This window comes from Lissotriton helveticus, chromosome 4_1 (assembly GCF_964261635.1).
Source record: "Lissotriton helveticus chromosome 4_1, aLisHel1.1, whole genome shotgun sequence".
Taxonomy (NCBI): Eukaryota; Metazoa; Chordata; class Amphibia; order Caudata; family Salamandridae; genus Lissotriton; species Lissotriton helveticus.
Window position 1 is genome coordinate 850,533,601 of NC_136063.1, and position 14,681 is coordinate 850,548,281.

Genomic DNA, 14,681 nt, shown 5'->3' on the forward strand with positions numbered 1-14,681 from the left:
CATTGTAAAAACCAAGAAAGGGGAAATTGATAATAAAATTATTCTATAAAATGTCTTCAAATATTGGTAGACTCGGGCTGTGTGTGTCTACGCGTTTCGACAAAGTCTTTTGTCTTCATCAGGACATATGAATGTTCAGCCACTTTTTCTACGAGTAAAAATTGGTAACAGCCATTCACCATAACAATTTGAATACTGCGCGGCATCGATGAAGGGAGTAAGGCACCTTTCTTTTATTATGCGAGGACGGTATGTGATATCTGTAAGCGCAGTGTTCACTGCTTTCTTCTTACTTCTACCTTTGTCTGTTTTCCGCTAGTTTTCAACAAGGCATGCGGCGAAGGTTCACATTCCTTTCCCGCCGGTAAAAAATATTGTAGTGCTTCCTAGTCACTTTCACGGATGAATTCCTCTCTATCGGGGAAGATTTTCACCGAGACCAGACGAAAATGGTGAAAAACCGGGATCTAAGAGGACGTTTTCGTTCTTGTTAAGACCAAGGCTTGCCGGTTTGGCTGATGGTACATAGAGTCACCAGTATATTTAAAAAATACGCAAATAATCCTTGAGGACGCGCTATCTCGAAAAACCGCAGACGGCGGCGTTTTCGCGCCTTTTTCTTTTTACCCGAAGTGCTGACGGAAGTAGACGCGCCACACACTGCTGATAGAGAGGACGACTGTGTGGCACTATATCGTCGAACGGACGCCTCTTCCTTATGGAGGTACCTTGCTGAAACAAGCAAACGGAAAGAAAAAGGCGCGAAAACGCCGCCGTCTGCGGTTTTTCGAGATAGCGCGTCCTTATGGATTATTTGCGTATTTTTTAAATATACTGGTGACTCTATGTACCATCAGCCAAACCGGCAAGCCTTGGTCTTAACAAGAACGAAAACGTCCTCTTAGATCCCGGTTTTTCACCATTTTCGTCTGGTCTCGGTGAAAATCTTCCCCGATAGAGAGGAATTCATCCGTGAAAGTGACTAGGAAGCACTACAATATTTTTTACCGGCGGGAAAGGAATGTGAACCTTCGCCGCATGCCTTGTTGAAAACTAGCGGAAAACAGACAAAGGTAGAAGTAAGAAGAAAGCAGTGAACACTGCGCTTACAGATATCACATACCGTCCTCGCATAATAAAAGAAAGGTGCCTTACTCCCTTCATCGATTCCGCGCAGTATTCAAATTGTTATGGTGAATGGCTGTTACCAATTTTTACTCGTAGAAAAAGTGGCTGAACATTCATATGTCCTGATGAAGACAAAAGACTTTGTCGAAACGCGTTAACACACACAGCCCGAGTCTACCAATATTTGAAGACATTTTAAAGAATAATTTTATTATCAATTTCCCCTTTCTTGGTTTTTACAATGTATCATGGAAATGTCACAGACAATTAATGTACAACATGTTCTATTGTGCATATCCAATACATAAAGTGATATTTATTACCCCTTTTTAAACATCAAAATTAAAAAATAATTATTTGATATCATATCAGTCTACTGCACTATTTATTGTTTATTCTCTGTTTATTTTCTATTTGTTGTTCACAATATGTCTTGTTAAATAGCCAGTTCCTTGTAGCTAGAGTCTGCCTGGGCGTATACTTTTTCAAAAATTTGTTTTCCCTGACCCAGGAGTCGATCCTTAACAGGGGGTCCTTGATACTTACATAAGATTGTATAGTAGTACACATTAAAAAATTGCAAATTTGTAGTAAAGTTTTGTGAAAACATCCATTTTGCATTATTTAGTGATATAATAACACGGTAATGTACAATTATATGCAAATGTGCTGGACACTGACCAATTAATAATTGCTATTCCTACTCCATTCCAACTATTATCAGGGAAGTTGCAGGACACTGACCAATTATTATTTACTATTCCTACTCAAGTGAAACTAATATCAGGAAAGGTGCTGGACACTGACCATGTATAAATTAGAATAGCAACTTTAGTATAATGTTATTGTATGAAATTTTGTCAAAATATTATATATTTTTTATTAATTTTATTTACATATATTTTTAGTATATTTTTAGCTGATTAGTACAAAAATAATTTTTTACCATAAAAATTTGGAACTTTTTGTCACTAAAATTTTTTATTTTTTTAAAAATATTTTTAATATTTTTTAGCACACTTTATATACACAAAACTGACCCTGAACCCTAAAAATACCCCTTTACCCAAAAACTGAAAACTGACCCTGAACTCAAAAATATACCCCTTTACCCAAGAACTGAAAACTGACCCTGAACCCTAAAAATACCCCTTTATCCAAGAACTTAAAACTGACCCTGAACCCTAAAAAATACCCCTTTATCCAAAAACCCAAAACTGACCCTGAACCCTAAAAATACCCCTTTACCCAAAAACTGAAAACTGACCCTGAACCCAAAAAATACCCCTTTACCCAAGAACTGAAAACTGACCCTGAACCCTAAAAAACCCCTTAACCCAAGAACTTAAAACTGACCCTGAACCCTAAAAATACCCCTTTACCCAAAAACCCAAAACTGACCCAGAACCCCAAAAATACCCCTTTACCCAAGAACAGAAAACTGACCCTGAACTCTAAAAATACCCCTTTACCCAAAAACTGAAAACTGACCCTGAACTCAAAAATATACCCCTTTACCCAAGAACAGAAAACTGACCCTGAACCCTAAAAATACCCCTTTATCCAAGAACTTAAAACTGACCCAGAACCCTTAAAAATACCCCTTTATCCAAAAACTGAAAACTGACCCTGAACTCTAAAAAATACCCCTTTATCCAAAAACTGAAAACTGACCCTGAACCCAAAAAATACCCCTTTACCCAAGAACTGAAAACTGACCCTGAACCCAAAAAATACCCCTTTACCCAAGAACTGAAAACTGACCCTGAACCCTACAAATACTCCTTTACCCAAAATTGATTAATATTATTTAATTACCAATTAATTATTAATTAACAATAACAAAGAAGTTAATATATTAGCACATTAGCTGTAATTAATTTAATGTAATAATTAATATTATTATTTCCAAATTAATTAATTAACTATAACTAAAAATTAAATATAGAAAAATGACTCTAAATAATATAATAAACTAAATAATATTAATTAATTACCAATTAATTAATAATAAAAAATATGTACAACATTATAGTAATTAATTAACTAATTAATATTAATTATTTACCAATTAAATAATAATTAAAAATCTTTACAAACATATATTAATTAATTATTTATTTTAAATTACTCCCCACCCTTATCCCCTATTAACCCAACATCCCACTCCTATACATTAACTACAATTTATAACAATAACAAAAAAATTTATATATTAGCACAATACCTGTAATTAATTTAATGTAATAATTATTATTATTTTTGCCTAATTCATTACTTAACAATAACAAATTATACTATATATAAAAATAACTCACATTAATTTAATTAACTTATTAATATTAATTAATTACCAATTAATTACTAATAATAAATATGTACAAAATTATATAAATTAATTACCTAAATAATATTAATTAGTTAATTAATTAACTAATTAATATTAATTAATTACCAATTAATTGATAATAAAAATTATGTACAAAATTATACTAATTAATTAACTAATTAATATTAATTAGTTAATTAATTAAGTAATTATTAATAATTATTTACCAATTAATTAATCATAATAAAAAAATCAAACATATATTAATTAATTATTTATTTTAAATTACTCCCCAACCTTATCCCCTATTAACCCAACATCCCGCTCCTAAACATTAACTACAATTTATATTACTATTAATAAAAAATATTTTTTTAACCTTTTTTCTACATATTATCGATATTTTTTTACTTTGACTATATATCGATATTTTGTCTTGTTGATGTTTTTGAGTCGATATTTTAGTACTCGATATTTTTTTATCATTAATTTAATCGATATTTTTCCCAACAATATTTTTGTTATCGATATTTTATTATTATCGATATTTTTAACTCGATATTTTGTCCATTCGATATTGTGGAGTCGATATTATGTCTAGTTACCGTTTATGCCCCATAGTTCACACAAGAATTACGTGCAGAGAAAACATTATGTGAACAGCAGGAAAGGCAGGGGCATCAATCTAAAAACCCTACTTCCAAAGAACGATATGGGATGGCTCTGAACAGCTATCACCGTAATTTAAAACAAGCAAGAACGCTGCATATATCAAAACTAATCACTAGTACTGGAAATTCCTCAAAAGAGCTGTTTAAAGTGCTAAAATACTTTACTAACCTTTAGCTTGCACTCAGACTGCTCAGGCATCTCAAGCCTTTGGTGACTCTATAGCCAATCATTTTGAGAAAAAAATAAATAGGATATATGAGAACATCTCAGATGTAAAGCTTCAGACTGTGGTGGTTTGGTTTCCGATAGTTTTACCAACAGATGTACATCCAGCCCTGATCACTTTACTAGTGTAAAGATAAACAATGGAGAGAGCGAGGGTTTTTTAGGGGCCTGTCCTGTCCGCAAGTGTAATATGGAAAAATCAATGTGGACTAGGCCACTGTATGTTTAGAATATGTGTTATTATTCTAGGTCACTTGTAAGCTCGGCCTTATGGCTGGACTCAATTGGTTTTGTTTATAAACCCCTCACACACCAACCTGGTTGGTGTCATGCTTCATCATCGGGGTCCAACCAGGCAGCCGAATGCCGCATGGTTGTGCTTCCACGCCTGACTACAGCGGAGCGGGTGTCGTGCAATTGTGTGATGTGGATGAAGGTGAGTGTTAAAAACTACCTCTTGGGATCCTTACCTACTATTTTATTCTTGGTGGCCCAGGGTATCAGTTAAAAGTATGTGATCAACTACAAATAGTAAAAATATTACTCTGAGTTGGCTTATGTTTCAGTCCCTTAAGTAATTGGGCGGGACTTTCGTCAGGACCAGGAGAAACGTGAAATGAGTGGCAAAAGTGGTGCCACAGGTGATAGTCTCCTACACACACGCTAAGGTGTGTGGAAAATTAAAATTAAAATTAAAACGGAGTGTCTATTTACTTACAGACACTTGCTGCTTGCGAGAAAAATCTTCGCTATAGCATACTGCTCCAGGGATTCAGGGCGCGGGGGAGAGTAATTCCAGATACCTATTTGGTGGAGAATGATCCTCTGCGAGTAACCTAGTTCGGGTCCTTTCGGCTGAGCTTACAAGTGACCTAGAATATTAACACATATTCTAAACATACAGTGGCCTAGTCCACATTGATTTTTCCACTTTACTAGTGTGGCAGTTGAAGCCACAGCCTTGGGGAAATCTGGGACTCCTTTAGACATATGTCCAGCTAAGGTCTTAGCCTCCCTTTTGGGAAATCTTGCTTTGTTCAACCTATCTATCTCAAGTGGAAAAATACCTTCAGCTTGGAAAGCTGCACAGGTGATTCCTATCCAGTAGAAATCCCATGTGCTGTTGGATGATTTAACCAAATTTTGCCCCATCTAATTGCTCCCCCTGTTTGGTAAACTGCTTGAAGGTCATATCAAATCTCAACTCATGGCCTATTTGAAGGCTATTCATCTTCTATATCCCTCCGACTTTGGGTTTTAGCCATGCCACAGCACTGAATCCATTTTAGTGGTTGTTACAGATCACATTAGATGTGCTCCAGACATCAACAAGTCTATTATGCTGGTTCTACTTGATTTATGCACAGTGTCCAAAATGCTGTCACACTTCCTCCTCCTGGAGCGGCATAGACAGTGTGGCATTTGTGGTTCTGCTCTGAGGTGGTTTGTGGATTTCCTCACTAATAGAACTCAGACCATTTCTCTGGTATCTTACAGAACGCAGACTGTTTTTCTGGATAAAGGTGTTCCCCAGGGCTTAACATGACACCTTTAGCCAGGATAGTGAAATCTTATGGATTGGGTCTGCATTCTTATGTAGATGATACCCCGCTTTTGCTTTCCTTTGAGTGTGATCCCAACATAGTAAAAGAACATTTTGCAGATGGTCTGAAAGCCTTAACAGGGTGGATGACGGAGAATTGTCTTCAACTGAATGTGGCACAAACTGAGATCATGCCATTTGGAAAGGCTGCTAACCTATGGGCCTCGAACTGATGTTTGGAAAAACTTGGCATTGCTCCAACCCCTAAGATGGTTGTTAAAAATCTTGGAGTGTTCCTAGACCATTCCCTGTCCTTGAAAGCCCAGGTCTGAAAAATAGCAGGACTTTGTTTTAAAGTCTTACGTTTGTCAAGATAGGCCTTCCTGCTTCTTCCTTTGTCAATTAAGAAGGCCGTGGTCCATGCCTTAGTGGTGAGTGTCTTTGATTATGGCAATGCTTCACTTGCTTCTATTGATGAATCCTTCGTGACAGGACTACAGGTGGTGCAAAACACTGCAGCCTGCCTTATCTGCAATGCGTCTGCGAGGTCCTCATCTGCTCCTCTTTTACGATCTTTACATTGGTTACCTGTTTATAAGAGCACCGGCGTAGCTAGTGGGTGCGGGGGGGGGGGGGGCGGTCCGCCCCAGGCGACACTATTTTGGAGGCGGCCGGCGGCAGCTGCGTGACACTGTGGTGGCAGCCCAGGATTTATTTGGGCACATACTCGAGCAGCACTGCACAAGTCACGTGTATTTAAGTGCAAGCGCTCCTGGTCCCAGGGCTCTGGGCATCATTATTTATGGCCAGCCCCCGCACTGTGCTTTTTAAATGCAGCAGTGATGCGCACGCGCACGCTCACACACCACCACTACGTGCTCTCGGGTCTCGGCAGTGCTACTGCTCCAAGCCACCTACAGTAAGAAGGCCCTAGCGATTTGAATCGGCCACAGTGAAATACCACCGAATACCCAGGTAAACTTTAGTTAGGAGCAAAGATGACATGTGGGCTTTTCTGAAATCCTGTCCGGCTCCGGTGATGGACGGATCTGCGAGAGGTGAGGTCTGAACAAAGCCCCGGGTGTCTGCCCGGACCCAGGAAGAGGGGGTGCGGTGTCCCCCTAGCAGTGCACCGGTAGCAGAGATCCTGAGAGAGATAGACTGAGATGATAGGCCGCACAAATCTGGCAGGATGGTGGCCTGGGCCTGAGGACCCTGTGGCTTAGGTGGGGTATTTTTCAGCACCCCTGGGTGAAGAGGTGAGGTCCTGCCGGCCGTGGGAGGTGCAAGAGGCAGTCGGCTGCAGGAGTGTGCATTGGTTGCGCTGCTCCAGCCGTGCAAGCCCCCTGGTGAGTCGGAGGCAGGGGGTTAAGCGGGCAAAAAAGCGATACAGGCCTGGAGGCTTCCCTGTAAGCTCCTCCGGGAGGTGCGTGCATGGTCTGTGGCACTGTTGCTTGATTGCAGGGGCGAGGCTGGCTCCTGGGCTGTATTGGGAATCTGTTAAGCGAAGATCCAGAGATGTTGCTAAGGCCATGCAGGATCCGACATGAACTCCACAAGAGTGGTGTGCTGGGAACCCCGCCCCCCCGCCCAGTCTATTGGGACCAGGGTAAGGACCTGGTGTGGAACTTAATGTGTATCCTGGCCCTGGGGTGGATGGCAGATTGGATGCATTGCAAAGTAAATGGATGGATGCATGGCAGCATGAATGGATTAAAGGCAAAGTGACTGAATGCATGATTGGATAGAGTGGATAGATTGATGAATGAATGGCGGTATGATTGGCAGAGTGGATAAATGGATGGATGGATGAGCAGATGGATAGCAGAATGGATGGATGGCAGAGGGGATTGATGCATGGCAGAGTGGATGAGTGGGTAGTTGAATAGCAGAGTTGATGGATTGATGGATGAATGAATGGCAGAGTGGATGGGTGGTTGGATAGATAGAAGAGTTGATGAATGGATGGGTGGCAGAGTGGATGGATGGTGAATGAGTGGCAGAGTGGATGGTATAGAGGGTGAATGACAGATTGGATTGATGGAAGGATGGAAGAGAGGATAGGAGGATGGATGGATGGCAGAGTAGGCTGATGGATGGCCGAGTGGATGAATGGAAGAGTTAATGAATTGAGGAAAGGATGGCAGTTGATCGATGAATTGCAGAGGTGATGGTAAGATAACAGAGTGGAGGATGTATGGCAAAGAGAATGGATGGCAGAGTGAATGGATCGATTGGTGGCAAAGTGGATGGTTGTTTTTTAGACTGTATGGATGGGCAGATGGATGGCAAATTGGATGGATGGATGGATGGATGGAAAGAATGAGGAAATATTGAATGATGGAGGAAAGAATGAATGGATGACAGAATCTAAAGGTGAAATAGTGGATGGCAGTAGGGGGATGGAAGGGTGAAAGAATGAATAGATAGATGCATGGATCGAAGAGACAAGAAAGCTGTTTCTATTGCGGGTTCAGCTCACTTGCTTTGCTTGCTTGGAGGCATCAGCACTTTAATTCAAAGTAGAGACTACTTTAATTTTCTGGAGAAGCAATTGTTAGGACCAATTAATGTCAATCCCTGCCACCTATAAGTCGGCACATTTTGTCCCTGGCCACTGCTCATATTTTCTCTATATTTGCATTATCAGTGTTGGTGGTACTAGGATTTTTTAAAGAAACACTGCAGTGTGCATGTCAGGCCACCGGTGTCTGTTTTAGATCACCAGCTTCCTCTGAAGCTGACAGGAGGGTGACTGAGTGGGCTGAGGCAGACCCTGAAAGTACTGGAATATTTCATCATCGCCCTTATAGAACCTATGTTTTTTTTGTTGCTTTAAAATGCACTATTTTACCCCCTTTTGAAAACCATTTTGAGGGTGAAAAACCCCAGCAGACATATTAGGTCTGTTGCATACCTGACTAAAATGGTGATGCTGTCAAGATCACTGTACTGTTTCTCAAACTTACCAATTCCCAGATCCAAGAACCTCTTCCACATGCTGGATGCCATGCTAGGGGATCTAATTTGAAATAATAAATGGTGTAGAGTAGCATTTTCCTTTCCAAATTGAAACTACCCACGGATCAGGGAGGCCTGGGAGCCCTGCACTTCAAGCACTGCTATCTAGGGGTGCAACTTCAGCGGCCTTCTCATGAGCACTATCTCGCAGTGCAACTTCAGTGGCCTTCTCGAGAATGAATGTGTATAGTGTGGCCTATGTGACATTGGTTTCATGCATAAGGACCTGAGGGGTGTTTCTTAAGTGACATGGATGGAGTGAAGCAAAAAGGAGATAGCTGTAGCTTTGCTTATGTTTCTAAATACTGTTGTTGTTTGGTGGAGTGTGGGTGTAGAGTGTGATCTATGTCGGAGTTGTTTTGGTGTTGTGCTTGATGTCTAGCGGGTGGTTTTACAGCTGTGGTCTTGTAGTAGCAGTTAAGTACGGAGTGGTGTAAAGAGGAGGAAGGGATACATTTACCTATGCGTTTAGCTATCATTTTAGTGCTGGTGGGCCTTCATCAACTGAGACTTGACCTTCGAGGCTTGCTTTATGCTTACGCCGCAGTTTCACGCCCTTTCTTATGCAGTGGAGTAGAGAGTGGCTTCGTAACTTAAACCCTGTCAATCCACCCCTGCTGCTCGCCGTAACTTTTCCCCAGATCCTCCCTTCCCTGCCGCTAACAGCCATGGGCGGCAAACTGGGGGATAGCCCGGGCGCCAAAAGGTCTAGCTACACCTCTGTATAAGAGGCTTGTTTTTAAGATCTGTTGTATCGCTCACAAAGCCCTAATGAGGAAGGGCCCCCAATACTTGTCCTTAAGGCTTACACTTTACAATCTTGAAAAGGCTATTCGCTCCAGGGGAAAAAGACTGCTTGTAATCTGTCGCACTAAAAAGTCTCCCTCAGGAGGCAGAGCGTTCTCCTATCTAGCTCCTCCTTACTGGAATGCCCTCCCTGTTCAATTTACTTCTCTGTACGGATCACTTCAAATTTAGAAAATCGCTTAAAACAGAACTCTTTTAGGGAGAGTTTTTGTGGTGACAGCCGCATAGTGTCAGATGGCTGCTAAGCCGTGATAACACTCAGCGGGTGATTTGTGCTCAATATAATTGATTATAACATAACACTCCATCCTCAGAGGTTAGTTGATGAAGAGCTTATTTACTTTGTTGCACTCTATGGATATAGTCCAAAGGTCAGTTTCCCACCATTCATATTCAAAGAGATGCTGTAAGAAAGTCACTTGTCGCTTAAAGAATGTTGCATGAACAAGAACAAATAAAGTACTAGTTGAGGAAACTGATCAAAGTCCATTGCACAAGGCTTTGAAATAATGCAAGCCTAGGGACAAAAGACAACCTGATTTATTTTCAAGTTAGCATTTCCTACATAGTAAAATAAACTCCTAATTAAGTTCAAGCATAATGAAATAAATCACACATATCATATAAAATCATTTTATAAGTTTCACTCAGATTGCATATTGCATGCATGGATTGAACTATTGTTGTTATGAAGCTCTACAATGAAGTCAATAAAAAATCATTTTCATTACATCTTTGTTAAGAATATAAGGTAAGCAGTTACTAAACATTTCAAATTCACTATTTGATTAATCATACTGTTTCTACCTAGCCAAGCACACGTTTACAGTGATGGTTCTTTAACTTTCTTCTGTTTCAATGTCATTTTTCGATGTGTTCAAAGTGCACATTTGTTTTTTCGTTGTCAAGATTGTGTTGTTTGCTGTGTAAAGCAAGATCGGTTTTCACTCTGCGTCATATCCAACTATTCTAATTTATTGTGATTTCCAGATGGCTGAGAAACTCCGGCAGTTCTTTATGAATTGTTTGCCTTGAAGTATTATTAACAATACAAATATAAATATTAAAAGCAAATATCAAAAGCATGTAAAATCTAATTGTTATAGGCGTTACCTGAAAAATAAAATGAGTTGATTTATCTTCAACAGCTTCTTGGGAGCTTGGTATTGAAATGCCCTCTGGAAAAACTAGTTGACTTTGAAAGAACTCTAATATTTGGGGAGAATACAAGAATTCTGCTTTTCAAGTCTCAAAAGTTTCAGATCTGTGTTTATTTTTTTCATTTCCCATTTCAAAAAAGAAAAACCTAATCATGAGGTTTGATGCAATGGCTACATTTGATCACTGGTGGTAGTGCTGTCACTGAGCAGTTTCTGTCATTGCTCGTAAACAGATGGCTTTCTTGTCGATCTCAATTTCCTGCTCCTTATTGGTGACTTTACTTCCTGCTCTATGTTTGTGGAACATAGGGGCATATTAGCAAGGCGGCGCTATGAAATTATCGCCGCTTTTTCATCCATTTTCGGGCGCAAAGCGACGATAAATTCATAGCCTAATCAGCAAAGACACACTATTGCGTGTTTTGCTGATTTAGCGCCCCTTACAACAACGCCCAGCTTTTCATCTCGAATGAGATGGAAAGTGTGCGCGCCGTGCCAAAATAACTGGAGAAATGTCGCTAACCGACATTTCTCCAATTGTCAAGCTGCACGCAAATAAGCAGAGCGATAAGAAAAGTAGCGCTAACCACAGTTATCGCTACTTTCCTTACGCCTGCTTGTAATCTGATTTAGCCATGTAATCCAATGGGAGGTGGATTAAATGGCTAAAACCACCCTGTCCCATCAGCAAAGTATTGCTGGTCACAGTGCGATTATCTCTGGATTTCTGGCCATAATCACACTGTTTTCCAGCTAACTCATGGATTTCTATTGCTTGGGAGATAAGCGATGCTGATAGCATGCCATCTCCGCGATAAAAGCGTAGAGCGATAATTATCGCAGGCCCTTGCTAATATGCCCCATAGATTTCTCACCCTTGCTGGTTTTGCTTGGATGAGATGTATGTGAAAAAAAAAATTTAATTAGGAAAACAGTGCTTACAATAGGTTTGGTTCATTTAGGATAACCTTGTTGGACAAGGCCACATTATGAAAAATGCTGTGCATAATCATTGCTTTTCATTTGCTTTTAAAGAAAACATCAACAACAAAAAAATTCAGCTCTGGTCGGTCTATGTATTTGGAAAAATATAATTTCTGTAGCTTCGTACACATTAGGATGTATTTGAAAAGGTTAATGTGCTAAACCACCGTTGCGTTGTTCGCTAATATGAATGTGGAAAAAAAAATTCTTCAATGGTCTTGGCAAAGTAATTATATTAAACAGTTTTTAGTGGATTCTTTATTTCCCACGAATTTACTTTGTTTCATGTTGATTAGATTAAATCATCAACATGAATGAATGAATGAGTGAAGATTTTATAAAGCCAAACGTATACTCCAAGAAGCATCTTGGCGCTATTGTAGTCGTCAGCCTGCTCAAACTCTCCGGAATATTGCTCTCTGCAGACCCCGCACTGTTTTTGAATTGTCTCTCCGTGTACCAGGCATGTCGCCTCCCCTCATTTCTGTTTTCCTCTGCCAGGCCCTTTCGCTAGTTTTCGTGAATGTCGCCCTCAGACCCCGTGTCCTCTTTTCCTGCATTCTATCTCTCTCTCTCTCTCTCTCTCTCTCTCTCTCTCTCTCTCTCTGCCTTGCTGCCTTCCCAGAGTTCCTTTCTCCCTGCACGTCTCTTTGATCTGCATCTCCCTCTTGCTCACTTTAAAATACATTTTTAATTTGTTCATAAACCTAAACATGCATAGTTTCTCTTCTTCTTTCTATCAGATCCCATTACTGTCGCTTCTCCAAGCATGTTGTTTCGTGCATACTTTGAAGTGCGTTGCTATCTAGGTTTCAGTGATAACCTTGCAGTACAGTTTCCGTCAGCAGTGCTTAAAACATTAATTAAGAGCAGCCAGGCGTAGTAAAATCGGACATGAGCGTTACAAGTAAAGGTATGTTTTAAAATATTGCTTTCGTTGGACTTTCAAGTGTTCAGTCTTCTGTTGCTGTAGGCAGGCAACGCCGTTTGTCCCAGGCAGTCATTAATGAGCAAAATCTGATCTGCAGAGAATTCAGGTTAACAAATGAGAAGGCCGCCAACTATTATAATTTAGCAGCAGCTCAATTAAAAACCATGTGTGACAAAGCAGGCAAATTACACTCCCAAGAAAATAAATCTGTAACATAGCTAAAATAACGCGTCCTACTTAGAAAAGGGTACTATGCCATGCTTTCCTGTGGCTTCTCTACTTATTGAGAGTGATTCGCAGTGAGCTATGAAGATTGAAGTATATTCATCGAAAACTCACAGTGGTTAGAAAAAATGCAAGAAGCGTTTAGAAATAGCAAAATGTCCCCACAGTGCATAGACAAAAGGGGTGTTATTTATAGCGGCAGGTCACAGTCTCCACCCGCCCCTTTCCGATCAAAAAGACATTATAAAAACCAGTGTTTACTTAGGCCTAGATGTATCAAGCCTTTTGCGATTCGTCGAATTTCGGCCTTAACGAATCGCAAACGGACATTTTGCATCTTTTGGGATGTATGAGAAATTAGCAAAATAAGGAATCGCAAAAAATTGCGATTCCTTATTTTGCTTAAGCATTTAAGGAATCGCAATTTTGCGATTCCTTAAATGCCATGTATGAAGCTTTTTCAAATTGTGAATTCTGGTTAAGAAATCGCAAATTAACACCAATTTGAGGTTGGTGTTAATTTGCGAATTCCTTTCAAAATTCACAATTGAGCAATTTTGAAGGTGGCATGTGACACACATACATGCCCATAGGGCATGTATGTGTGCCATATGCACACACATGTAAGTTTCAGGGGTGCAGCAGGGTGTCCATGAGACACCCCTGCACCCTTGAAATAATTCTCAAATTGCGATTAGCAAATTGCGAATTCGCAATTTGAGAATTATTTCACAATAATTCCTATGGCCTCCTGGCCCATAGGAATTAATGGGAAATGATTCCTTATTTGCGAATTCGCAACTTGCGAATTCGCAAATAAAGACTAATAAGGAATCGCATAAAAATAGCGATTTTGAACATACATCCCATTTTGCGATTTCTAAATAGCGATTCGGTAAAAATCCATATTAAGAAATCGCAAATAGGAACGATGATACATCTAGGCCCAAATTTGTAAAAAACATAGGTGTCAGCGCCTTCGTCAGGAGGCCGTTGCAGCTCGCACCACCCATTACCCCTGCCAGCGCTGCCAATGACAGTCAGTGCCAACACAACTACTAGCCATCACATTTCTAGAAGTGTTACAGTGCAGGCTATTCCAGTACCCCAATCCTATAAAAATAACTAGGGCTGCCGGTATTAGTCCTTTTTAATGTATATTGAATTAGTAAACAACTCTGATGAATCTGTGAATTAGACAAACAGCGCCATCATGTGGCAGAATGTTGTAAGGGCTGCTGTTGACAATTAAGTGCCAGTAGGGGAACCACTGGCTAAAATTAAGCACTGATCATAACTAGATAAGAGCTAGAATCGCAGCGTGTATATTTAAACAGGCGGCAGCCCCCGAAGTGAGCAATGTTGCCCATTGAGGTGTCACTTTCATGTAATGACCTTAGGTACCATGAGGGCATGCCCCACTTTAGAGTGTACAGCCTGAAACAAAAACATCCAGAATATACTGTCCAGTCGGCATGTCCAGCCGGTGGGTGACTTGGCGTCTAAATGACCTCTTTGTCTTTCAATTTCTGGCTCCCCAATGCTCTGTGAACAGCCCTTGCCCTGGTAGTTTCTCAGCACTGATCTCCCATTTCGAGCTGCCACTTGATCTAGACCGCCGGTGTTTGGTTGTAATAAGCCTACCCTTGCCTTTGG